General features: G+C 31.8%; 1 long non-coding RNA gene across 1 annotated transcript; it reads right to left on the reverse strand.

The window, feature by feature from the left end:
* Window positions 1–18,024: 18,024 nt before the first annotated feature.
* On the reverse strand, window positions 18,025–27,183 carry LOC145277086 (uncharacterized). Its single transcript, XR_013868102.1, has 2 exons — window positions 27,037–27,183; window positions 18,025–18,535 (listed from the first exon to the last, which is right to left on the reverse strand). It is a non-coding gene; the product is annotated as an uncharacterized LOC145277086 (long non-coding RNA).
* Window positions 27,184–27,973: the final 790 nt, after the last annotated feature.

Below are 27,973 nucleotides of genomic sequence, written 5' to 3' on the forward strand. Positions count from 1 at the left end.
ATTTTCCCTTCTATGATGTGAAGTTTTCCAAGGCCGACCGAAGAGAAAAACCCCCAAACCAATACACTCCCAACTCCAAACTTCATTGTAGAGATGGTATTCTTTGGGTCAAATGCTGAGTTCTTCTGTCTCCAGACATGACTTATGTTATGTGTGTAGACATGCATATAATATGGACAACAAACACGGATGCTAGGGACAAGATTCATATCGTAGTTTATTCTCCATAATGGCTATATTACAGACACCCCACACCAAGGTGAGTTATGCCGGCCAAGGGAGGTAAGTAGGGGAAGTGTACCTCTACCAGGAGAGTTACACCTAAAGGGGGGGGGGTATTGTTTATACACGTAACAACTTACGCTATTTCGACCAAATAACACAATTTTCGTTTCGCAGCACTGTCCCAATTGTATTCTTGCATATACGTGTCCCAGATTCTGTAGTTCAGCACGAGTTATGTCAGAAATTTAATTTCTTCCTTCTTTTCGTCGTTGTCTTTTATCTTTCCTCCCTTCTTTCCTTTAACTTTACGTCTTTTTAACGAGCTGCTGCTGCTGCTGCTGCTGCTGGAAGAATCACGCCATAATTGGTTCTACTAAGAGATATTTTTCCCGCGAAAATTCAACAAGTGCACTAGAGAGCGGAGCGAAAGTCAGTTTTGGACAGAGATTCCACGAGGGTAACACACAAGTTACGAGCTCTGGTCCTACTCAGACATTCAAGTCTTAAAAATAGTAAAAGTTATTTCATTGTTCATGGGAATGAATAATGAGTTTCAGTAAGAGTCGAATCAAGTTGGTTGACTCGAAAAGAAAAGAAAGAATCAATTCTAAGAAGAATTGATCTATAAACTTGACGCACGAGATGCGATTAAATGTCGGCGTGTGGAAACCGAAATGTCTTTCCATGTTGTAACCAGTGAGAATTTCATCTGATAAGAAGGACGAACGAAGGTTTTACCAAACAACATTGAGTTTTCAAATTCAAGGATTATTTTCAAAAGAACTTTCAAGGATTCTGTCACTGAAGTGAGGACAGATCGATTTGGAGTGGCGTGAAGAAAATATATATGTAAAAAAGAGGACTCACACACATATATATAAAGATAAAAATAGAAAGGTTAAAAAAAACGAAATCATTGTTTTACGCAGTAAGTTCTCTTATTCTAATTTTCTCTTATTTCTGTACTCTCTCTCTCTCTCTCTCTCTCTCTCTCTCTCTCTCTCTCTCTCTCTAGTGTTAATTAAGCCTTTAGTGCTTGCCATAAAGACATTTTTTGGCAGTCGAATTGGTTAACATATAAACTGTATTTTCTCTTGTAAATTGAACATATAAACTTTTTTCTCAATAATTGAACTTTGCAGCTTTGCTGCCTTCTTTCCCCAACCCTTATGCTTTCTTTTTCCCTCAATAAAATGTCAATATTTTTTTTATTCTTAAAAGTATTTCCTTGTCTTTATTTTTTCATGTCCTGATTTTTCTAGGCTTATTAACATGAACCACGTGGGATAACCTTCACGGGACTCAGTGAATAAATTTCCCGCAGTTATTCGTGGATCTTTCTTTACTTCATGGACGAAAATTCGAGCCATATAGTTAGAAATTTTGGAACATGATTGATTTGAAGTGTATTGGTAGAATAGCACTTTGTTATTATTTTTATTTTCGTGTAATTAAAATAAATCTACTTTTTGCTTTGTATCGGATACTTATTGCACCCACTGTTTTCCCAGATAGTGGCCCCCTAAATCAAAGTGACACTGGGCCTAGTTTGGGGTGAAAATGCAATTAAAAAAGGTAGGCGTCGCCTTTCTACGCTCTGAGATTTGCCTCGGAATATGCATTGAAGGCTGATGTGGAGCTCGTTAAGTCTCAAGATAACAGAACTGGTCAACTAACTCGGATATCACAGCGATGGTTAAATTACATTGTAGCAAAATGTAGTAGGCAAAATACAGGGACAAAGATAGGAAATAGTCAGTTTCGCCCTGCACCACCCACCTTTAGAAGAGAGGGGTTTCTTGGCTGTAATGACCGCAGAGAAACAAGGAGACAAAAAAAAGAAGAAAACTCTCTTCTCGCAGTTTCGTGGTTCGTCACAAAGAACAATCCAACCGCCAGAACCACCTACACACAATCTGCAGAACACTCCCTGACAGCTTCCCAGCGACCTGTCTTTATAGTGGCCGTGAATTATATATTAGCATAATTGCACGAGAGCTACAGACATCCGTAAAAGCTACAGACATCCGTAAAAAGACAGTACCCAAAGCACCTTTGTGTGTGGTAACCGCAGAATAAAATGTTTCTCAGACACAGGCAATCCATCGGTCTAGCGGACATGCTGATGTGAAGAGCTCGTTGTATTTTGTAAAGTTAGTCAACCCATTAATAACTGAAGCTGAAATGTGGACGAAGGTTGGGATTTGCACAGAATGCCAATTCATAGATCCAACCTCAGTGCATTGGAAGCCAGGTAAACTGTTATGGTGGCATGGAAGTGATCTTTTAGTAGTACCTAATAGATTTATTTGATTGTATTTTTAGTATGCGTGAAGCTGATTGGTCATTTCCAGGTGTGTGCTTGTTTATGTGTCGCTACGAAGTTTATAAAATGAAGGGCAAACATGATGACAACTGGATGAAACGACGAAGTGCGAGACCCTCTGTCGTACTTACCAACACAACAAACGCCCTCGTGTTTGTGCCTTGTATAGGCATGCGCGACAACAAAACTTGGGTTTTTATAAGCGGAAGTCTCGAGATTGTCAGGAATCTACAGGCGCATGCGCAAGAGAAGGGATTGAGATAGTGGTATAAAGGCAGGTCGAGTGAGAAGGTTGTTGTTGTTGTTGTTGTTGTTGTCATTGGACGTTACAGTGACTCATGCGTTAGCAGGTGATTAAGAGGCGGTTTATTTTTGTGTGTCAAGTCGCGCACCTCGGTGAAGGTGAAGGTCATATAAATCGTTCACCTCGGTGAAGGTGAAGGTCATACCCTCCTCTAGCATAGATGTATTTTCAGTATGCGTGAGCTGACTGGCAATGGAGTGTGCACATTCGATTCCTGTGCGTTCATGTACCCTCGGGAAACAGAATAATCGAAAGGTCCCATCACACAATGAATCGCATTGCACCAAGAACAAGGTTCACGATCTTGTGAATATACTATACACCTATATATTAGGATTATGTGAATATACTATACACCTATAGGATCCGTATCAAGGGTATCGATGAAGTGGTGGTGCCCGACAATGCAGTTGCTAATCCATACAACAATTGTGCCCAAACTAGAAAATTCATTTCGAACGCACCACAGTCTTTTCAAAGAACTTACTGTTTATTTTGTAAAAATATTTTACATAATGGTTTAAATTAAAGTTTAAAATGCAAGTCATATATCATAATTGTGCCCGAAACAGAAATATTTGTTTCAAAGAACTTACTGTTTATTTGATAAAAAATATTTTATTTAATGGTTGAAATTAAAGTTTAAGATGCAAAAGGCATGTGTCATAATTCCATTGGATTCTTAACTGAAATTACATTTTGAACTCGCCCTTGTTTTATAAAATAACAAACGCTGGGAACTTCTGCTTGTGCGGTGATAAAACTTCTCAGATGGTCTTGTGATGTTAGGTTTTATAAGGATGTGGAGTTTGGTTAAGATTTAACTGTTCCTTTTTGAATTGGACTTTTTCGATTATCGATTTTCGGTACTCATCGGCGGTATTTTGATTTATAACCTATCTAAGAACAATCACAAAAATGACATTTGTGGAATTTTTGTAAAACTTGGCTTAATTGTTTCAGAGTTCATAGCTAAAGAGTTCACAGACACCCACAAAGTGTCTTTTATATATAAGTAAATATTTTTGGAAGGCAGCACTGAATAAGAATATACCTGGTTTGTTTGTGTGCCTTGTGCAGTTTCGACTTTATACTAGATATACACATGCACACACATACAGACAAGAACCTGAAGTCCTACTTAACTAATATTCCTGGTGAACCAAGTGCAAAAGAGATTCAGACAATTGCACTTAAGGGAACAGCGAGGATACTAAAAAGAGCTCTCGGTTGGTTTCAATAAAAAAGCGGGGCAATGTTGGCAGCTGGTTTGGCTGCCCCATACCCGGCATTACAATCTTCAAAGGAAGAAAAAAAAAAATTAAAAAAAAAACAACTTGCAAAAGCAGGACTTTATTGGACATGATTTATGACTGACACATTTAATTGAAATGCGCGTGGACATGCTATTAGAGTAGAAAGTTTTCTAGCACCTAGAAGTCGGATTTTTCTACTTGTACCTTATTCAGAAGTGGTATGTTTTACGATTAAAAAATTGAAGCATCCAACAGCATAATCCATGAAAAAGATGACAGTGCTATATCGAAAGCACCAAAGTTTAATTTAATATTTCATTAGTGTGCCAGGCCCTCAACGAATAGCACATTGGTTTAGAGTTGCGTCCTGATCGCAATCATAGCAGAATAAAATCTAATATTTTAGCAGGTATATTGATAAGACAAATAGCATAGTAGTTGTTGCACCTACATTAAAGAAAAGTGAAAGTGTTGTCTCGCCCCATTTAAGGGCAAAATTGCAGCCCCCAACTCGAAGAATAACTTGATGCAGGTCAGATTCTAGTATATTTGTGCTGTGTATATAATGGCTTAAATTAAAGTTTAAAAATTAAAAAAAAAATCAAGTATAATAATTCATTTGGGTTCTAAGCTGAAACATTAATTTAAAACGCACCCATGGCTTATCAAAGAACATTGTTGATTTTATACATTGGCCCTACTGCTTGTGCAGCGATAAAACCTACCAAATAAACTTGTGATGTAAGGGAGATTAACTTTGACTTCAGATTTGTAAGTTTTCACATTTCTGATCCAAACCTCATATCCTGCGAGAGTCATAAGTTATTATTATTGATGACTTTTGTAATAAATTCAACAACAAAAGAAAAGTCTTTTATATGTACATGTGCATGTGGGTGTCTATATGTGCTCTTTTATAGTTCTGACCCACATCGTTGCTTCATGACGAGGGCTATGACAAGAGAATATTATTTTCATTGTTTTGACTCTTGAGTGTATATCTGATACAGTTAGATACAGTTAATCAACCGAGAACAACATCACTCTATATAAAAGCACATAAGATATCAACGGATACACACTCAAGAGTCAAAACCATGAAAAGATAATGCTGTTGTCATAGCCCTTTTCATAACTAACCATCGGTCATATATATATATATATATATATATATATATATATATATATATTTACCCGTGGTGAAAAAACCGGACTAGAGTGCTCAATGTGTAGCCAGAGCAGTATATAGGAAATTTATTACTGTGAGTCCAGAATGAGTTTACATATTGTTTCAACTAGAGGAAGATCCTCAAAGAGAGGAAATATCCAACTAGCATCGTCAGAATTCATAGATGGACTAAGTTATAAAATCAAATAAGAATGGAAAAATCGTAGATGAAGGGGAGTTAGAAAAGAAGAGGGAGTGGAAGGGAGAGGACGTTGGAATTTAAAGTAGTAGGAGTGTATACGATGAGAGTGGTTTATGATTAAATATTAATTATGTGTTAATTCTTATAAACGTTTTTTTTTTAGTTTATAACGGTTTAAAATTAAAATACGCTATTCTTATTTATAACGGCATAAGTAACAGTTAATTTAAAGGATCACCATGGCAACAGGCTGGAGAGTTAATGTTAGTGGGCATGGTGTGGTGGGAGGAGGAAGGAACGGGTTGAAAATGGGGTTTAAAGTGATTTAGCCGGGCGGGGAGAGATTGAAAGATATTTATTGTTTATAAAAAAGGATAGGTAAGAATATCAGTAAGTAAATAAAATAAATTAAAAATTAAAATATTAATAAATAATTGTTTATGATAAGTAAATAAAACACACACACACACATACACACACACACGTACACCTGTACAACGTACAGAGACACATCAATGGGGAAGAACACATGCCTAAGTATATATATAAAAAAACACAGATACGTAAACATAAAAATATAAATATACATATATACATACATATACATGCATACATACATATATATAAAAATATATATACATACACGCACAAAATAAAACGAAACACACACACATTATATATGTATATATATATATATATATATATATATATAATGTGTGTATGTGTTTTATTTTATTAAATATTTTTACATAAAATATCTAATGTATCAAAATACATCAACAATTGGCAATGTACATCTGCCAATAAGAATGAAGTCAAAGTAAATTGAGTCAAATATTCAGCTTCATGATTACCAGTTTCTGTAATCGGGCATTCATATAAAGTTTTCAAAACCAAGACAACATAAACCATAAATAACAAGACTGAAATCTGTTCAGGTATGTACTAATTCAGTGGGTTTTTTTTTTCAAGCTGTCTGATGAGATGCTATTCTGGAATAATTTTGAATAACAAAATTCGAAATTGTCCAAATGGTGTCAAAACAATTGTAAAATTCATGAAAAATACACAACAAAGTGCTAAATTTTTTTTATTGTTGTCCTGGTTTTGATATTTGTTATAATTGTTTCATGACCGTTTAGACAATTTCAAACATTATGCCATTAACAATATTCCAAAACAGCCTCTCTTCAGATGGTGAAATACACTATTCATATATATATATATATATATATATATATATATATATATATATATATATATATGACCATATTTCTAATCCCTAATTAAAAGACTAAGCAGTTGAACCTACTTGCACCCAACTCTTCATAAGTTCTATTTTGATTATTTTCCATTAGCCATGGAATTTATAAATTGCCGTATTTTCGTATTTCTACTTTTTAAATTATGACAACTAATTATCTATCTTTCTTGTTTAAGTAATTGTTTTTCTTCTCCAAATTATTTATTTGATTCATTTTTAATACTAAGTCACACCCTCGAATTCTAGTTTAAATTTATATGTCCTAACTATATTCTCTTCGATCTATGATAGTTTTGTATCAGTTTTTGTTAACATCTATGATCTCATAATCATTTTTTCTTAATATGTTATTTCTTAAGAAAGAATTGCAATTAAAAGGTTAATTAAAAAATTAATTAAAATTTATCTTCACTTCATACTTGTTATGTCATTAATTTAAATTTTAAATTTATCTTTTTAATTTTGGTCATTATAAAATATTCAATTTTAATTTCTTTAATTATTCTCTTCGATAATATTCTTAAATTCTTCGCGTTGTAACGGAGATAACTGTGTTTATTAATTCTTTTTATCAATTTACCAATTTCTCTAAGTTTTAGGCGTTCATATTTTAATATTATGACGTTGGTATTTATTAATCACCCTCATTTAATTTTAAATTTATAATTATAACATTAACTTCTTTATGCCGATCTCAGTTTAATTTTACCTCTATTTTTAACTTTATATTATGATAAAAATTAATTTTACTCCTAGCCTGCCTGTCACAATATCTAGCAATTATTCAATTGTAGATTTTTTATTCTTGTGTTGTTGAAGTTACTCGAGGGTAATTTTATTATCCATAACAATTATTAAAACCCAAACCACTTCTTTTTCTCCTATTTAGGTTATATTATTTTATTTCTTATATGCTAAGTTGAAGATCTTCTAATTTATTTATTGCACCATTTACAAATTTTAATATCAAATTTAAGAATTCTCTTTAAACATTTACATTTCACCCTGAATATATTCTGTAAATTTTTACTTTATAAATTTATTTCAATCAGGTTTTCGATGTGATAACAGGTATTCATTTCTATGAAAACAGATTTGTATAACATCTAATTTTTTGTTTAAAATTTCTTTTTTAGAATTCACTATGTGGTATGCTTCAAATACGCACAGGTTGCATCTTTTTTATTTACTTGGTTTATACTTTCTAGTCTTATCTACTATTGGCCATTTTAATTCAAGCTCTTTTTTATTTTTACGTAGTTCCCTATCCCAATCACCTAATGCAATTGTGTTCCTCTTTTGATTTAGATAAAGTGCATACAGATTTAATAATCATAGATTCAATAAAGTGAATAGGGGTTACTATAAATGCTATTTATACCAAGGTATTTTGAAGCCTAATGCTTGTCAGAAGAGGAAAGGGGGTTAGCGTTAGGTAACAAATAAGTAATGTGACTTCTAGTTAATAGCACATTAGGACAAGAGCATATAGGACATCTAGGGTAATAGAGGGTAAATAGTATAGAGTTGGAGTGAGAAGACGCTAGAAAGCTATTGTAATGAAGGTGATATAAGCCAAACTTTTTTTAAATTACATTTTCACCCCAAGCAAGGCATATTGCCACTTTGATATAGGGGGTTACTATCAGGAACGTAAGTTCCAGATGTACTATGTAGGGAGTTTAACAATAAGATGTCTGTTCACATTATACTTGAACTTCTGCATGTCATTACAGTTGGGGAAGCAGAAAACTGGAAGAGAATTCCAAAGTCATGCAGTTCTGGGGAAGAAGCTATTAGAGTAAAAGGCTTTCTTACATCTAGGGATCTCAACTTTGTAGGGGTGGGACTTTGCTGCTTGTTTGGCTTGTCGGGTTTGTCGGGGGTATTTTCGTCGAGGGGGTACAAGTGCTTGTAGTTCATTAGAGCATCCACCATTAACATACTTGTAAAACAGGCAGAGGGAGGCAACATTTCGGCGGCGGGACAGGGGCTGAACTTAAGCTGATAGTTCAGGACCTATTAGGTTTGTGACTCCCTCTTGGACCCTGTCCAGGAGTGAGAGACTAGTAGCAGATGCACAAGCCCAAATGTGACAGCAGTACTCCATACACGGGCGAATGGTGGTTTTGTAGAGGTACAGGATACTTTCCAACATAAGTAACTTTCTAGCATGATAGAGAGAGTGTATCTTCTTTGCAACAGCCTTAGCAATGATCTCAATATATATATTCCAACTCGTGTTTCCTGTGAACGTTAAGCTAAGGAGCTTGAACGAAGTGCTCTCAGGTAAAATATCTCTAGCCATAGCTTTTGGTGGTTGGTAAGGTTTCATGTAATTATTAAAGGAAACTAGCTTTGTCCTGGCAGCATTGAACGTTACCACCCATTTATGACCCCATTCCACTGCAGACTGAAGATCTTCCTTTAGGGGAAATTACATAATGGATGTATATCCATTATGTAATTACCTCAGTTTGGATTTGGATCAGCCTGCAATCTGATTAGGGGGTTTAGAATTTTGCCATGATATGGTATGGGATGTGGAATCTATTTTCACAACACTGTAAGAAAAGGTCAGCATGCAAAATTTATGAAACCGCTAGATTTCAAATAGTAGCAAAAGATTACAAAATAAAAAAAAAACATGTTTGTAGGCAAAGGTAGATAAGATATTTTATTGTATCCTTCCGAAAAAATATTTTATTTTCGTATATATTTCTCCCTTATATATTTTACTTGTTTGATTGGATCGTCAATTATTTAAAAATGTTCAAATTAAGATATGTTCATACTGTGTTGTTGACTCCCATATTTTAAATTGATAACGATTCGAATGTTATTACTTTACCATATATGTCATACAAATAATGACTCTTGTGAAGCTTAGCATTGGATTTGACTATGATTTGCCATATATATTACAAGACTAAGAACAGAGTATGGTGTAGTTCTAATAGTCCTTTCAGCTGTGTCAGTACTTGCTGCTACACTAAATTTTTAATTTTTACAGATGTTCAAATGGAGATATTTACACACTAACATTGTTTTGACTTATAAAATAGTCGTCATCGAACAGAATTAGATGGAATGTTGATCACACACTCAAATTCTGTGTAGAAAAACTCATAATTGTGATTGATGATACTAATTCATGTTTTTTTTTTACACGGTGGTCACCACTTATCAAGGCCCGGAAGCCACTCAGGGATAAGGGTTATTGCAAGTACAGTACATTAGTGTGGAGATTTGATGAAGTGTTTACTTAAAGGGGCGTTCATTAGGAATTTGTTAACGTTGGACTTGAAGACATCCAAGTTGTAGTCAGGTGGGAAGCAGGCAGACGGAACAGAGTTCCACAGGCGTGCAGTTCTAAGAAAGAAGCTTTGTTCATGGAATCCACGTTTTGATTTAGGCACAGATAAAGAGTGGGGGAAATTTTTCACATTTGATTCAGCTAGACGGGTTTTTTTCGTGAAAGATTGGCGAGGGGGTACCAGAGATTGGAGTTCAGATGAGCACCTGCCATGTTCGCAAGTGATTTATAAAACCTGAATAGTTGGAACATTATTTTCCACAAACGTCACACGAATAAGGTTTCTGTCCAATGTAAGCTTGTTTGTGTCTTAGCAAAAGAAAAGTTAATCAATGCCTTAGCATACAGGTCACAAGAATAAAGTTTATCTCTTTTGGAGTTTAATATACTTCAGTCAGTTTTAAGAGATCATGGGCTTCCACGTGTAGCCAGCACTTGATTTCATTACGCTTTAAATTTGTATCCGAGGGATCTTTTAAGAATAAACGTTGTTCCCTTTTCTGGCAGCCATTTGTATTTCACTGCAGCTTGATCTTCAAGAAATTGCTTCTCACTATTTTGTAATGTTTTTTTCATTGGGCAAGTGACTCTGATCAATACTAATATAACGTTTTTCTTTAAAAAACCATGCAATTTTAAAACAATTTGTGAAGTACTGATTTTTTTGTTGTTTGTTTTCGATCAAACTCTATTAATATGCTTTCCCACCAGTATGTACAGGTTAGTCTTCCACAGATTGTTTCAAAATAGTGTGTGTTTTCATTTGCATTTTAAATTTATACTATGTTAGACATGTACTAATGTGTTTTCATGTGATTTTTAATTTAAAATTATATGTAATGATGTGTTTTCACATTTAGAATACGTTCGATATGTAATAATGTATTTTCAAATGTTTTTTTTTAATTAGAATAGGTTGCATATGTAATAATGTATTTTCATGTGTTTTCTAATTTACAGTATGTTAGATATGTAATAATGTATTTTCATGTTTTCTAATTAAGATCAAAATTGGATATGAAATAATGTTTTAAAAAAAATTGGATATGAAGTAATGTTTTTTTAATTAAGAAAACGTTGGATATGAAATAATGTGTTTCATGTGGGTTTTTCATTTACAAAATGTGTTTTCATGTGATTTTTAAATTTAGAATGAGTTGAACATGTAAAATTTTGTTTTCATGTGATTTTTAAATTTAGAATACATTGGACATGTAATAATGTGTTTTCATAAGATTCTTAAATTCCAAGTCCGTTGGATGTTTATTAATGTGCTTCATGTAGTTTTTATATTTAAAATATGTTGAACATGTAATAACAACCTTTCATATAGTTTTAAAATTTAGAAGACTTTGGACATATAATAATGTGTTTTCATGTAGTTTTTAAATTTACAATATGTTGGACATTTAATTATGTGCTTGTATGTGGTTTTAAAATTTAGAATGCCTGGAACATGTAATAATGTTTTGATGTAGTTTTTAAATTTAAGATACGTTGGACATTTAATGTGTTTTCATGTGATTTTTTAATTCAAATATGTTTGACTTGTAATAATGTGTTTTTGTGTAGTTTTTAAATTTACAATTGAAGCATGCATGGACCCTCTATGAGTTCACAGTGAACGAGGTATAAAAAAATGATTAAGTTCAGCCCCCCTCCCATTTAGCCACAACAGTCCGCAGGGGACGTCAAATCCTGGTGAAAATAAACTTTAACATATGTAAACTTGAGTTCTGCACCAAATAATAAGAAATGACTAAGTCCATCATTTGCCCTTTGCCCCATTTAGTTCCCTCAATGCCTTAACATATTTAAATGAGTTCAGAACCATGCAAACTGCTAAATAGACATACACAGAATATTTTGGACAAATATGGTAAAATAGTCCCAAAATGGAGTGTGTTTATTAGCTCAAAAAGTGCCCCTGGGGCACACCGAAGTATAGACAAGTAAAATTATATATAAATCAGTTAGTTACAACTTTTCAGAAAGTTTTATAAAAATACAAGGAATCATTTATTTTATAAGCACAAAAGTGTCAATTTTAACCATTTTAACCTGAAAGTCACCCCTGGGGGGGGGGGTAACCAGAGTTTTCTTGGAAAATCCGTTCTGTTACTTTTTTTTTACTCATATCATGTTTAATGTTTGTACAAAATTTAAAAAAATTCCAAGGTGTAGTTATTGAGAAAAGTGTGGACAGACGAATGGATGAACAGATGAACAGATGAACAGATGAACAGACAGGGGTGAATTTACAGATCCACCCTCCTTTTTTCAGGGGACAAAAATACGTTAGACATGTAATAATGTGTTTTCATGAAGTTTTAGAATTTACAATACGTTGAACATTTAATTATGTGTTTTCACCTGGTTTTAAAATTTAGAATGTCTGAAAAATGTAATAATGTTTTGATGTAGTTTTTAAATTTAAGATACGTTTGCCATTTAATTTGTTTTCATGTGATTTTTTAATCCAAAATATGCGTTTTCATGTAGTTTTAAATTTTAAATATGCTGGACATGTAATAATGTATTTTTATGTGTTTTTTTTAAGTTAGAATACGTTGAATATGTAATAATGTGTTTTCATGTGTTTTATATTTACAATACATTCGACATGTAATAATGTGTTTTAATGTTGTTTTTAAATTTAAGCTGCATTAGATATGTAATAATGTATTTTCATGTGTTTTCTAATTTAAGAATTAGCTGGATATGTAATAATGTGTTTCCATGTGCTTTTTAAATTTACAATACGTTGGATATATTATAATGTGTTTTAATATAGTTTTTTTTAAATTTAATTAGGTGTTTTCATGTGGTTTTAAAATTTAGAATGCGAGGAACACGTAATAATGTGCTTTGATGTAGTTTTTAAATTTAAGATATGTTAAACATTTTATAATGTGTTTTCGTGTGATTTTTTAATTTAAAATATGTTTGACTTGTAATAATGTATTTTCACATAGTTTTTAAATTTAAATTATGCTGATTATGTAAGAATGTATTTTCATGTCTCTTCTCATTTAAGAATAAGTTGAATATGTGTTTTAATGTGGTTTCTAATTTGAAAGCGTGGAACATGTAATACATAATGAATTTTTATGTAGTTTTAAAATTTAGAATATGTTGAATATTTAATAATATTTGCATGTGATTTTTAAATTGAATAAAAGTTGGACATTTAATAATGTGTTTTCATGTGAGTTTTAATTTTAGAACACATTCGACATTTCATAATGTTTTCATGTGATCTTAAATTTAGCATACGTTGGATGACTGTAACAACTGAAGAAAGATCACTCTTTTCTCTGTGCCAAGTAAGATCAACAAACTGAGAAAAGAAAGAACAGGCAGGGTTCAGAAAACACTGAGGATGTACAGACCAGATCTTCGCACTCTGGAACATCATTGAGCAGTGTACATAGACAACTATATGTGAACTTTGTTGACTTGGAAAAAGCCTTTGACAGCATCCACAGAGACAGCCTATGGAAAATCCTACGACACTATGGTATCCCATCCCAGCTGGTTCACCTGATCAAAAGCTTTTACAAGAACTTCAGATGTGCTTGGTCGGGTACAGCAACACGTTCTTTGATGTTAAAACGGGTGTCAGGCAGGGATGTGTGATGTCAGTGATTCTCTTTAACCTGGCCATCGATTGGGTTATGTGAAAGACGACAGGGGGATTCAATGGAGTCTTTTCTATACTCTTGAAGATCTGGATTTTGCAGACGACCTGGCACTACTGTCCCAGACACACCAACATATGGGCAGCAGATTGGACTCAATATTAGTATCAAGAAGACAGAGACAATGACACTGAACATGAATAGACCAACTTCAGTTCAGGTGAATGGAAAGGACTTGCGCCAGGCAGACAGCTTCACCTACTTGAGCAGACCCAGGGGCAGCACAAGGGAGGATATACAAAGCAGGCTGAGCAAGGCAAGGAGCATGTTTAGGGGAATGAGCAACATCTGGTGATCTGTGCAATACAACACCAACACCAAGCTCAAACTCTATCAGAACTGCATAGTATCAACACTCTTAAATGGATCAGAATGCAGATTTCATCAAACTTCCATTGTTTCACACCACCTTCCTTTGACAAATACTGAGGATATTCTGGCCTAAGAAGATCTCCAATGAAGACCTACTGAGGAGATATGGGCCTAATCATCAGAAAACGGTGATGAAGGTGGAATGGGCATGTTCTTCAGAAAGACTTACAATCAATCACAAGAACAGTACTGCACTGGACCCTAAATGGCAAAAGGAAGAGAGGAAAGTCAAGAGTAACTTGGAGAAGAATGATGAAAGGGGAGAGAAAAGCTATGCAGCATTCTTGAGTTAACTGGCTAGGCTGGCTCAAGATAAACGAAGGTGGAGAGGCTTTGTTGCTACCCAACACACCATTGAGTGTAATGGTTGATGATAAATTTAAAATACATTATTCATTTAACTTTTTCATATTGTTTTTAAATTTAGAATAAGTTTTACATGTAATTATGTGTTTTCGTGTAGGTTTTAAACTTAAAATATGTTGCACATATAATGTTTTTCATGTAAGCGTTTTCATGTAGTTTTAAAATTTAGAATACATTGGACATTTACTAATGTTTTCATGTGGTTTTTTAAATTTACAATATATTTAACATGTAATAACGCATTTCTCTGTAATTTTAAAATGCAGAATTGGACATTGAATAATGCGTTTTCATGTGATATTTAATTTAGAATTTGTTGGATAGGTAATAATGTGTTTTCACGTGATTTTTAAATTAGGAATACGATGTGGGAATTTAAAATGATGTTTTTTTATGAAATTTTATTTACAGAATTTGTTGAACATTAAATAATGTGTTCTTGTGTGATTTTTTTAATATAGAATACGTTGGACATTTAATGCCTTTTTATGTGATTTTTAAATTTAGTATAAATTGGACATTTAATAATGTGTTATGGTGTAATTTTGTAAATTCAGAATATGTTGGACATTTTATAATGTTTTCATATGATTTTGTAATTTAGAATATATTGGATATTTAATAATGTGTTCATGTGTTTTTTTTTTTAATTTAGAATATGTTGACATGTAATTTTGTGTTTTCATGTTGTTTTTAAAGTAAGAATATGTTGGACATTTAATAATGTTTTTCACATAGTTTTAAATTTAAAATACACAAGATCTGTAATAATGTGTTTTCATGTGATTTTTCCTTTTAGAATATGTTTGACATTTAATGTGTTTTGATGCTATTTTTTCATTAAGAAAACGTTGGACGTGTAATGTGTTTTTATATTTAGAATACAATGGATGTGTTTTTACATGTTTTTTTTTATTTAAAATACATTAGACATGTAATACTAAGTCTCCGTGTTTTTTTAAAATTTAAATGTGATTTTTAAATTTTAAATATGTTGAACATGTAATACTGTTTTCATGTGGTTTTTAAATATAAAATATGTTGATTATGCAATATCCTTTCATGTGATTTTTTCTTTAAAATACGTTGAACATGTAATAATGTTTTATGTGATTTTTAAATTCAAAATATGTTGAACATGTAATAGGTTTTCATGAAGTTTTAAATTTAGAATAAGCTAGAAATATAATAATGTGTTTTCATGTGGTTTTTTAATTTAGAATATGTTGGACATTTAATAATGTTTCCATGTGATTTTTAAAAGTAGAATATGTTGAACATGATATAAGTTTCCATGTTATTTTTTAATTTAGAATATGTTGAACATGTAATAATGTGCTTCCATGTAGTTTTTAAATTAAAATTTCGTTGGACATGTAATAATGTATTTCTATGTAGTTTTTTTTTAATCTAAAATACATCTGACATTTTATAATGTTTCATGTGATTTTTTATTTAAAATACGTTGGGCATGTAATAATGTTTTTCTATCTGATTTTTTAATTTAGAATACGTTGAACATGTTTTAACACACCCTTCACATGAATAAAAATTATGTTTACATTACTTATGACTTTTGAAGTGAGGACTGGTTTAATATGCTGAACAAAAGATTTGACAAGAATAAGGTCTCTTTAGACTCTCAAAAACAGTGTTAAGTAGGAATTCAGGTTCTATGGCGACTGTGTTCTCCAATGCGTTTTTTTCATGTTTTATCAATAGAGAATAGCATTGAATTTTACTTGTTTAGTTTTATTTTTACTTAGTCAAATTCTCCAAAAATCAAGTAGTAACCTAGTATTTGTTCTGGGGTAACTGACACCCCTATTCCTGTCTTCACATGGACTCTCCCATCGCTGTGAAAGGCAGCCATTTTGGACTCTCTAATCAGAGATTCCATGCCAGCCTAATCGTTGACATGACTTTACCGACTCTCCTGTTTGATATTGTGAACCCCTAAAATAAGGCCACAACAGTATTCGAGTAAAGTTCTTCTATACCTGTTAAACACTGAGTTAGAAATATTATTTTTCTCACCCTAGTTGACCATTTTAATGTGTTTCTTGTAGTTTATGTTTCTGATTGCATTCAAGGACAAGAGTTTTTTTTTGTTTGGTGAAATATCCAACTTTGTGCTGTTACTTAAGGTGACATAACTTGAAGAATGTGTTTGATACTTCATAAAAGCAAGTGTTGGCTAGCCATACCAACGCAACCTTATTTAGATTGCAAATGTGATGTGATTTTGAATATTTAGTCGGTGTATATTTATGATGAAAATATCCTCATGCAAGGATGTCCTGACCAATCCCTGTACAGAAAGACCTCAGACACTTGAGGATAGTGTCTAGTAGGCATTCAAGTTCTTTCCTCCAGTATGTGTTCGCATGTGTGATTTTACGTCAGCATTAGTTGTAAATGCTTTACCGCATACTTTACATGTATAAGGTTTAACTTTAGTGTGTATTCTCCGCATGTGTATGATAGCATTTGTTTTCTGTGTAAATGTTTTGCCACATACTTCACAAGAAAAAGGTTTCTCTCCAGTGTGAGTTCGCATATGGTCCTTAGCATTGCAGCTGTTTGAAAACATGGAGCCACACACTTCACAAGAAAAAAGTTTCTCTCCAGTGTGAGTTCTCATGTGTGATTTTACCTCAGCATTTGTTGCAAATGTTTTCTCACAGACTTCACAAGAAAAAAGTTTCTCTCCAGTATGTGTTCGCATGTGTACTATAGCATTATTTTTTTGAGTAAATGTTTTACCACACAATTTACAAGAAAACGGTTTCTCTCCAGTGTGTGTTCGCATGTGTTGTTTCACATTAAATTTTAGTGAAAATGCTTTATTACACACGTTACATGAATATGGTTTTAGTCCAGTATGTGTTCGCATGTGTAATTTTACATCAGATTGTTTTACAAATGCTTTACCACATACTTCACATGAATGAGGTTTTTCGCCAGTATGTCTTCTAACATGTAATTTTAAGTTCACATCAGTTGCGAATGCTTTATCACACACTTCACAACAAAAAGGTTTCTCTCCAGTGTGTATTCTTCGCATGTGTATCGCAACATAAGATTTGTTTACAAATGCTTTCCCACAAACTTCACAAGAATAAGGTTTTTTTCCAGTGTGTGTTCGCAGGTGCTCTTTTGTTTCAGAATAATTGGAAGATGCCATCCCACATGCTTTAAATGTGTTATGTGTCAGCGTGTTTTTAAACTAGAACTTGCTGATCATGATCTTCCACACACAAGAATAAAGTTTTTTTCTCAAGTGTGTGTTAGCATGTTGACTTTAAATGCTTTGCAACAAACTTCACAAGAATAAAGGTTCTTTATTGTTTTACAATTTGATGCGTTTTATACTCTTATTTCTCCAGAAGTTGACATTTTATGATCCAATGTGTTTTTGCATTTAAATTTTTATATAAGAAATACTAGAAAATATTTATAACACACTTCTCAGCAACTGTTTTTGTTTATTTTTTTAAGTAAATATTTTCCGAAAATGTTGAGTCGTTTATAAACATAAACTTCTTTATTGTTCGGTTCGTGTAAATTTTGTTGAAAAAGTGAGAAACATTAAATATTCTTCATTAAAATAAGGTTCTTCTTAACATTTAATCTGAGAATAGGTTTACAACACACTCCACAAATTTGTTTTTTTTTTAGTGTGTGATCATTTAGAATTGCTTAAAGATGCTCCTCTATTATATTTTTGTAGTAAAATTTGCAAACACTTCAAAAGGATAAGGTTTCTCAACATTGTTTAAAGTTCTTACTGCAACTTTTAAGCTAAGATTTTTACAAGAATGGCATTTATTTTCAATTTATTTCCAAATGTATTTTTAAGTGAAAATGCAACACATTTTAAGACAAGTTGTTTTTCTCAAATGTTCATGAACATGTTCTCCAGTTTGTGTTTCATTTTGATAAGTTGATTCATCTTTATTCTTTAATAGAAAAGTAGTGATAAACTCAATTCAGAAGAATTACATATTTGCCATGTTAATCATATCAGTTTACCTGTGAAGAAAAAAGAAATAAAATAAAAGCTTTACATGTAAAATAACTGATATGCATTAAATCAAGAACTAAAATCTTTTGATTCATTATTTTATTTGAAAAAGTATAATTGTAAACTTTCATCAAGTGATTTTCTTGATCATTAGACAAACGGCATCTAACTCAACTCATGTAACCCATTGTCACTCTAAAACCTGCAACGTCATAACACTTCCATCCAAAGATTTCATGCTATATAGTATTTTGCTGGCTGCTTACAACTTATACTGTCAGTAAACTCGTTTCTATACAAACACCTTACGACTGTGCAACTTCTTTATTACCCAACACTGTTACCAGGCATATGCAAATAGCATATCTTTAAAAAATTATCAGCTTTATGAAAACATATTTTTGATTAAATATATTTCTCATTTCATGGAATTTCTACAGGTCTTGCTGGTTAAAAGAATTATTTCAATTATGCAAACAATTATAATTGTTAAGAATATTGTAATTTGTGATTGTATTCTAAAAAAAAATATCAATTCACAATTCATGAAAAATGTGTACATTTATAGTTTCAATGAGATTTTCTGTATTTTAGCTCAGATTTTCACCCTGGCATACATTTTACATTCCTGCCAGCACATTGGTCATTTAACAAAATGACGATATTGAGGAAGAAAGTTGCTCACATTAGTTTGCAAAAGAGTGTAGTGTAGAACCTGTATATTCTTTTCATTGATTACTAAAAGCAAATCAAAGGGAATAAAACATTTACAAGACTTTCCATATTCAAAACAATTCTTTATTGTTTTCTGTTGTTTTATATATATATATATATATATATATATATATACACATATATGTGTGTGTGCATGTGTGTGTGTAAAGGACGAAAACACAACAGAAGAAAAGATGGAGACGAAGACCACAAAAACAACTCCTTGATTGATAAATATGCTTATAACTTTATACTGACATGACGCATTTTTCTCATCTCCACCTCTTTTCCTCTTAAGTCGGTTTTAGTCTACGCTTAGATTAAGTTCAACACACTTCAAGCTACACAGATATATAGAGATGTTGAAAAGCTCTTGTTGGATGTGGATTGGTGTTATGGTTTTGAGAATTATCTGGTTCTATCAAAATACGGTGGTTTAGAGACTTGAAGATGACATCAGGAGTTTGAGTGCATCCAGGAGGTTTTCAATGAACTGAGGCACATCTATGAGTGAGAAGCTATCAAGAAAGCATGTCCAGTAGGGGAAATGATCACATCATGAGATGATCATTCCAGCGAAGAACTACATGGGCCATCTTAAGCCAATGAGGTTGTCTGGAGACACTACCATATGTACTTAATCTTGGTAAGTTGGTTTGAGTTCTTTGCATCCTGGATCTCTTTCCGTGGAGTAATGAGGATCTCCCTATTATCTCCACAAGTCAATTTTTAAACACAGTGGCTTCCTGCTCCACATGCAAGATGGAGCAGTCTTGACATGTCAGTTGGTTGCAATCAGGCACATTATGGCTGGAAAAATCACCATGTATGATAGCTTTGCCGATGAGATATTAAATGGAACGATTGAAAAATGACCACAAAGCAAGAGCTTTCACCCATTGTTTGCATATATCAGAGTGTCAATGCTTTGTTTATTTAAAAATGTGTCCGTCACTATTCACAACTCGTTGGCAGGATATGTGTATGGTTTCTGTTAATGTCAAATGCTTATAAGCAGCGATAAAGAATTCTAATAAGTTCTTAGGACCACTTAGCTCCAACCTGTGACTTATTTAACATAGTGGCTTTACCTGAAAGACTAAGGAAGAATAGTTAAAAAAATCTTCTTAATGGGTTACTCAATGATGATGCCAATATTGCAGTATGGTCAGTAAACTGCAGAAGATTATTTAAAATGGCATTCTTGGAATGGCAAGGTTGAGGGGTTGTTAACTATTCTGTACTTTCACTTAACAATTCGATAAATAATTTAATAAATAAAAATTAGAAAAAAACATTGGCAAGACAGCATATAATAGATGCAAAACAAGTAGTCTTTTATAGCAGGAACCAAATTTTAAATAAAAATTCTTAATGCTTGTCAGGAGGACATACAATCACATTAACTTAATGATCAAATATAAATGGTGGAATCATTCTACAACTCCAGTAGAGATCTCACTGCTGATACAATTCTCTACATGTATAAGAGCCAAGAACATCCAAGGATGAAGTACTGTTGCCACATATGGGCAGGAGCTGCTAGAAAGATCTTATCCTGCCTTGACACAGTTCTAAATAGACTTCGGAGCCTAGTGGGGAATGCCCTTTTCTCTTCCCTGCAACCTCTTTCCCAGAGAAGACATGCAAGACTATCTCTGCTTTATTATTTTCGTGGTAAGTGTTCGTCTGAGCTCAAATCTATTGTCCCTACTCACTACAAAAACACTCGTCTAGCTGAAATCACTATCAATAATTTCCCCATCCTTTATTTGTGCCTAAACATAGATTCCATGAACAAAGTTTCTTTCTTAGAACTGCACACCTATGATATGGTTGTCTTCAAGTTCAATGTAAACAAGTGCTTGATGCACCATCCTCTTAAGCAATCAAATTTACCAAATTTCCATTACTAAGGATTACAATGATATTGTCCCATTAACTACTGTGCACTCATTAACACTTGTCCTCAAGTTGTCTCTGGGCCTTGATAAATGATGACTACTTTGTAAAAAAAAATATTTATAAATAAAAAAGTTACTGATCGAATTGTATATTTCTTTTAGAGTTGATGAAAGATTTAATTGAAAATAAGATTCTGAGAGTATCTATAAAGTCATCATTCGCCCTTGTATGGAGTATTGCTTCTTCATCTGACTGCTGCATCTATTACTTGTTTCTTGCTCATAGTGGCACCCTCATTTCTTTTGGATGAATAAAACTTTTAAAATGCCATTTTTGAATGATTTAACACGGTTAATGTGAAATCGTTTGCATTGCATAACTGATATCACAAGTTTGAATTAATGTGAACTTATATACTCTCAATTTTTTCAAGATGGTGAACCACGACAGTCTTTTTTTGCTTAATCATAAAAGTTAATTTTCTTAGTAAATAAAATTACCTGATCAGTTTAAGTGATTTTTGAAATATGACATTATTGTTCTGTGATGGGTGCATACATTGTAAAGATTTTTCTGTAATTAATTTATTAGTATTATTATTATAATAATTATAATTATTTTATTATTATTTAGGTTGAACTTACACTGAAATAAATATTAATAGATTCAAAAACAAAATCATTAAATTCAATATGATTCAGAAATAGACTTTATAATAATTATAATAACCAACATAACCTGTGGAAATTCCATGGTAGTTGAAAATTTTAAAAAGCACACATCAGTAAGAAACAACTTATCACATAATCAAACAATTACATTGAGGGTGGACCAGGTACTATTAAAAATCCAACTAAATCACGAAGCTCTGGATCTTCAGGTTCTGGTAACTGCTGACAATTGCATCAATTTGATGAACTGTTCTGATCTTATCCTGATTTCACTACATTATGATAATGTGGCAGTGTGGTAGCCCTCTTTTTTAAAATTCAATAACATAAACATTTCCCAGTATATGTCTGTCTTTAATGTCTTCAAAAAGTTTAACTAGATGTGCATGATACACACGTGATATTACGTTAGGTTGATTTAATGTAAGTTTTGATGGTCCCAAGTTGTTCATTATTTAAGGACATTTTTGATTACACATGTATGTAAGGCATAGGTTTGGTTTTCTGTATTTAAAAAAAACTGCTTTGTACTAATTGTTTTGTAATAATTTCAACATGACGTATAAGTAGATAATATAGTTTCCACCTGAAAAGCGTAGGTTTTGAAAATCCTTAATCAACAAACGCACCCTATGATTGTAAATATTTCGACATGACACTTTAGTAGGTAGTAATGTTTTAACCTTAAATGCGTAGATTTAGAAGATCTTGAATCAACAAAAGCAATATATGATTATACTTATTTTGACATGACATTTAAGTAGGTAATAATGTTTTCACATCAATTGTGTTGGAATTTGTATTAATTTCAACATGACATGTAAGTAGGTAATGTTTTCACCAAAAATGCATCAATTTAAAAGATCCCTATTCCACAAAACACTATATGATTTTACTTATCTTGACAGAAAATTTCTACCCTACACGACGAAGGCCATCAACTCCCCGTATTTCCTCCTATAAAAGACAACATGCTATGCTAAATACAAATATCTGTATGTGAGGTCGCTAAACTAATCAAGAACCTTGATTTCAGTAAAGCAACTGGCCCTGACGGCATTCCAATTATAGTGCTGAAAAAGCTTCAACCAGAACTTGCCCCCATACTTACAAAACTCTTTAAGTGTTGCCTTAAAGAGAAGTGCTTCTCAACACCCTGGAAAACCTCATCAGTATGCCCTGTATTTAAGAATTCAGGTGATAAGTCCTCTCCCTCTCATTACAGACCAATAAGTCTCCTGTGTGTCATGAGTAAGTTGCTGGAATCCATATTAAATAGAGAAGTAGTCAACCACCTCAGCAGAAATAACCTTCTTAGTGACATACAATATGGTTTCCGTTCTGCTAGATCTACAGCAGATGTGCTAACGGTTATATCTCATAGGATTAGTGAATCTCTTGACAAAGGTTTCCTCTCTAGAGCAATTGCTCTTGACATATCAAAAGCCTTCGATAAAGTATGGCATAAGGGCCTACTTAACAAGATTTCCAGCTACAGTATATTTTATAGTATAGTATTATAGTTTATTTTTATTTCAAATCGATTTTTTTTTATTGAAAATCTGGTTATAAAAAAATTTCTTACATGTTTAGTTAGAGCTATTTTGTTATCAACCATACAAATATTTTTAAAAATTGGATAGTAGTAAATTTTAAAATATTTTAACAAGCGAAAATGTGAACTATCATTGTTTTGGTTCACGTGTACGAACGGTACACACACTTCTAATTTTCGTCCCTTAAAAAAATGTTTTTGGTGAATTATTATCGAATAGAAACTAATCTACCCAGTTATTAAAAATAAAATAAAAAATAATCAATATTTAAATATTTGTAGGAGGTGCTCAGTTAAAAAATAAAAACGGTAGGAAAAGACATGAAATGTGATTAAAAATCAAAATAACATTAATTCAAAATTTTTAACAATTTGTCAGCTTTAGCAAAAACTTGTTTCTTTTTTTATATTTAAATACTTGATATTTTTCCAAGCATCATGTTTTCTGTTAGAGGGACGTCAATTTTTTAAATAGCATTTATTTTTGTCTGTTTGTCATAATTCTTGTAAAGTTTCACAATGGGTATCAAACACCCTCTTAAAAAAAAACTCGCTTAATTCTATGTCTAATCCTAGGTATGAGTGGCAAGCCTCCTCCTAAAACCTTTAGCCTTAACAATAACGCTAAGTACAAGTGGCAGAGATCCCCACTAAACAAACTTCCTCTGTGAGCTCATATAAGCGTAAAAAAAGCATAAAAAACGTTTAAAGAAAGTGCACATGATTAATCTCCCATAAAAAAATAAATTGGTCAACTGTCCTAAAACGCTAGGATCGTCTTGAAATGGTGAATTATTTTACATTTATGTGAAACCAACCCCCACTCTAAATTCTAAAATTGTTTTTGTTTTGTTTCTATCAAGTCTTCAGGATGTTCACACATAATTTTCCTTAGCCCTATCATTAACCCAAAGTTAGAGTGGCAACCTCCCCACCTTCTCATAATTGCACAAAGACCCTCTTAAAACCACGCATACTCGCCTTTTAGAAAAAAAACAAAAAAAAAACAGGATTTATCTATCATAGGAAAAGCGGGGGGGGGGGTAACTGCCCTAAAACGCTCGAATGATTCAAAATGGGAAATCATTTTACATTAAATTCTAAAATAATTTTTGTTTATCTTTTAAAGTTTTTCAAGTTGTTCACATGCAATTGTCTATAAAGGTAAAATCACATATTTTGGAGAGGTGGTCAGATGGGGGAGGGGTAGCAGAAGGCATTAATCTACAATAATACCAAAGAAATATTGCAATATATTCATTTTTAACCAATCCTAGATTTCGATTTCAGTTTTTGGCACATAAAATGCATTACAACTAAACTTTGAGTTCTCTAACTTCTTTTCTTTTAATGAATACATGGCATTTTTAAGCAATCGCAGCATATTTATGTGCATTTACTGCAGATTATTTGGAAACCATTCATTTCTGGAGATTTTCAGTAGCATATTCAGATTCCTTGCACAAAAATACACTTATATGACAAATTTCATTCCTTAGTCTTGTGGTTTAACAAAGATATAGCATTTTTACTGAAAAAGTAGTGCAAAAAATATGACAAAATGCATATGGTCTTAAAGAGAGGAAAATATCCAAACATGCAGGGCATAAAATTAGTCATAACTTCCTTGATTTTAATTGGATTTTAAAAATTTAAAAAGATTATTTCTTGGCTTATCAAGCTCTTTCTATATATACCAATATTGAAATATTTTAAGCCATTTAAATTTTTTCATGTGCATTACTTCTTAAAAATAAAACTACTTTATCAATTTATGTGATTTTTGGAATATGACATCTTCATTTCGTATGGGTACATACATTACAAAGACTCTTCTGTATTTTTTTAAATTATAATTTAGGTTAACCTGTGGACTTACGCTGAAAATAAATATTAACAGATTAAAAAAATGTCTAAAAATTTAGTAGAATTAAAACCACGTTTTTGAAAAATGTAGATTTATTACACTACTGGTCGACTAGCAGTGTAAGAAAACGCCATTAAAAATGCGTGATAAAAAATTGAATAATTCGACCTCCTACATTTCGAAGCTTTTAACTACTTGAAAAATGTAATTCAAACCCTAATTGTTTTTTTCAATTAAAGGAGCAAAGACCATATTTTAAAAAAAATAACAGGTTTAATAGCAAATTATGCAATATTTGTTTTTTAAAAAAGATTTAAAGAAAATCAAAAAATTTTAATTTACTTCGATAAAATATATGTATATATACATTCCAAAAAATCACTTACCTATAAAAAATACTAATCAATGGGTACTTCCATTCTTCATTGTTAAGAATTTATCCATATTTATATTTTATATTCCATGTCTTTTTTAAATAGAATACTTTTTAAAGCAAGGATAAAAAAAATACGGTGACTTCAACTCATCACAAATGGAAAAAAGAGGAGATAACCGTCTCCTTTTCTTCGAGTTATGAACTGTGGTAGCCTGTTAGCAACAGAATTAATGTCTCTTTCTATTGCTGGTTATAAACAAAAGTTAGTAAATATGGGCCACTGTAGTTTAAAAATAGTCGCATTTCACTTATTAGTTTTTGCCGATAAAAAAAAAACAGTCTGGCGATTTTTGAATTTTTTTATTCTCTTCAAGAAATACATGATTTTTTGATTTAATATATTTTATTTCTTCTTTATGGAGTGAATTTTTTTAATATCTTAAAAAAAAAACATCGAATGAAATAGAAATAAATGTCATAATTAAACGAAACTTTCTGTGCAATATAACAAGATTATAAGGTTTCACTTAAAAAAAATATTGATCTTTTATCTTCAATTTGTGATATATAAATTTGAGGTGAGAAAATTAATTATTTTCATTTTAATAGACATTTAAAAATGGGGGGGGTAAAAAAACGCTTGTCTAGAATATTATATTCAGTTTATTGGAAAGAGCATAAAATTTCATATTGAACCTTAAAATATCGTAAAAATTGATCGAATAGAAAAATTTGGATAGATTTTTAAAGTGAAAAATTGTAAAAAATTTAACGCGTAAAATTCAGTTAATTTCATTACGTAAACAAAATGGCTGCATTAACACGCGCAGGCACTTTGTAAACACTATTGTTGTTGTTTTTAAATAAAAAATATTTCTATTATTTTTTAAACGACTTTAATAGTTTATTTTGGAAGTATATTCCATAAAGAAAATAAACAACTCACTTTAAAAAGAGAAATTACGAGTTTTTTATATTTTATTCGCAGTTTTGTGTTAGAGGTGTCAAAAATTCCCCCAAAATTCTGACACGCCTACTGGTCCACCAAACCACCATACATTCGAAGAAAAAATGCGTGGCTTAGTAGCGACATAGACAACCTATGACAAAAGAATCCTGTAGCGAGTTAAGCAGCGAGATGTTTGTTCACATTACATTTGAACTTATTCATAGCAGTAGTACAGTCAAGGAAACAGGGACGGGACTTTTTATTCAACCCTACGCTCGAATTTGTTTAAATATGTTTTTAATTTTAACTCCTTTTTAAAAAAATGTCTAAACTCCATTTAAATATATTTTTTCATAATAGAAGGAAGGATACTTTCAGATTATAAAATAGAATATTCAAAATTAAAATAACGCGATTTTTTTTTCGATAAATACCTTTTTACCTTACAAATAACATCGTAAAAGTCACTCACTTTTTTGTCCAGTCTTCTTCTTTCCAATGATGTTTTTGGTTTAAAGAAAGAAATTAATTTTTCGATATTTAGATAAAAAATTATACATATACTTTTTTTTTTCTTAACTAATTTCTTTCAAACATATCATGTAGTATCAATAAAATTAAAAACGAACTTTTTTACCAAAATTATCTCCCTTCTATGGTCGCTCTTCTTTTTCGTTATTTTTTTCGTATGTCCACCATGTATTTGAGTTAAAGAAAGAAATTACTTTGCAATATGTAAAATTAAATAATAAATTTCTGGTTATTCTGTTTCTTTAAAACAAGCCAAATATCGACCAAACACTTTCCAACCGAAATAAAGAAGAAGAAAATAATTTCGTACAAAATTACCTCCCTTTATTGTTGTTCTTCTATTTATTTATTTATTTATTTACACGTCGGTCGGCTCTATAATATGTTTTGGAGAATACCTACCATTTTCATTCATCCCTTTTGCAAGGAATTGTTTAAACGTGTTTTAATTTCTCATGACTCTGTGAAAACAATGCCTTAACGACACTTAGACATATTTTAATCATTTTCATATTATAGAATAAAATTCAAATTTGGTGAAAGTTGAGAATTCAATCTAATTAAAAATTAAAAAAAATTTAAAAAGCGGTCAATTTATATTTCATTTCAACTGAACATTTTTCCTTTAACATGACGACTTCATAGGTTTTTCGGGTTTGCTAAAACGAATATTACATTTAAAACTATAGATAAAATAAATCATTTTCTAGGGTTTGTTTTACAATCCACATGTGTACGAACCCGCCCTCCCCCCAAAAAAAACAAAACAAAACAAATGGTTTTGTTTTACTGTACACATAGATTCGAAAAAGTTGTCACAAAACAAATATAGAACAAATAAATGTTATCTAAGGCAAGATAAGTTACTTTTCTAACTA

The sequence above is a fragment of the Euprymna scolopes genome, chromosome 5 (genome assembly GCF_053919585.1).
Source record: "Euprymna scolopes isolate OS-2025 chromosome 5, ASM5391958v1, whole genome shotgun sequence".
Lineage (NCBI taxonomy): Eukaryota > Metazoa > Mollusca > Cephalopoda > Sepiida > Sepiolidae > Euprymna > Euprymna scolopes.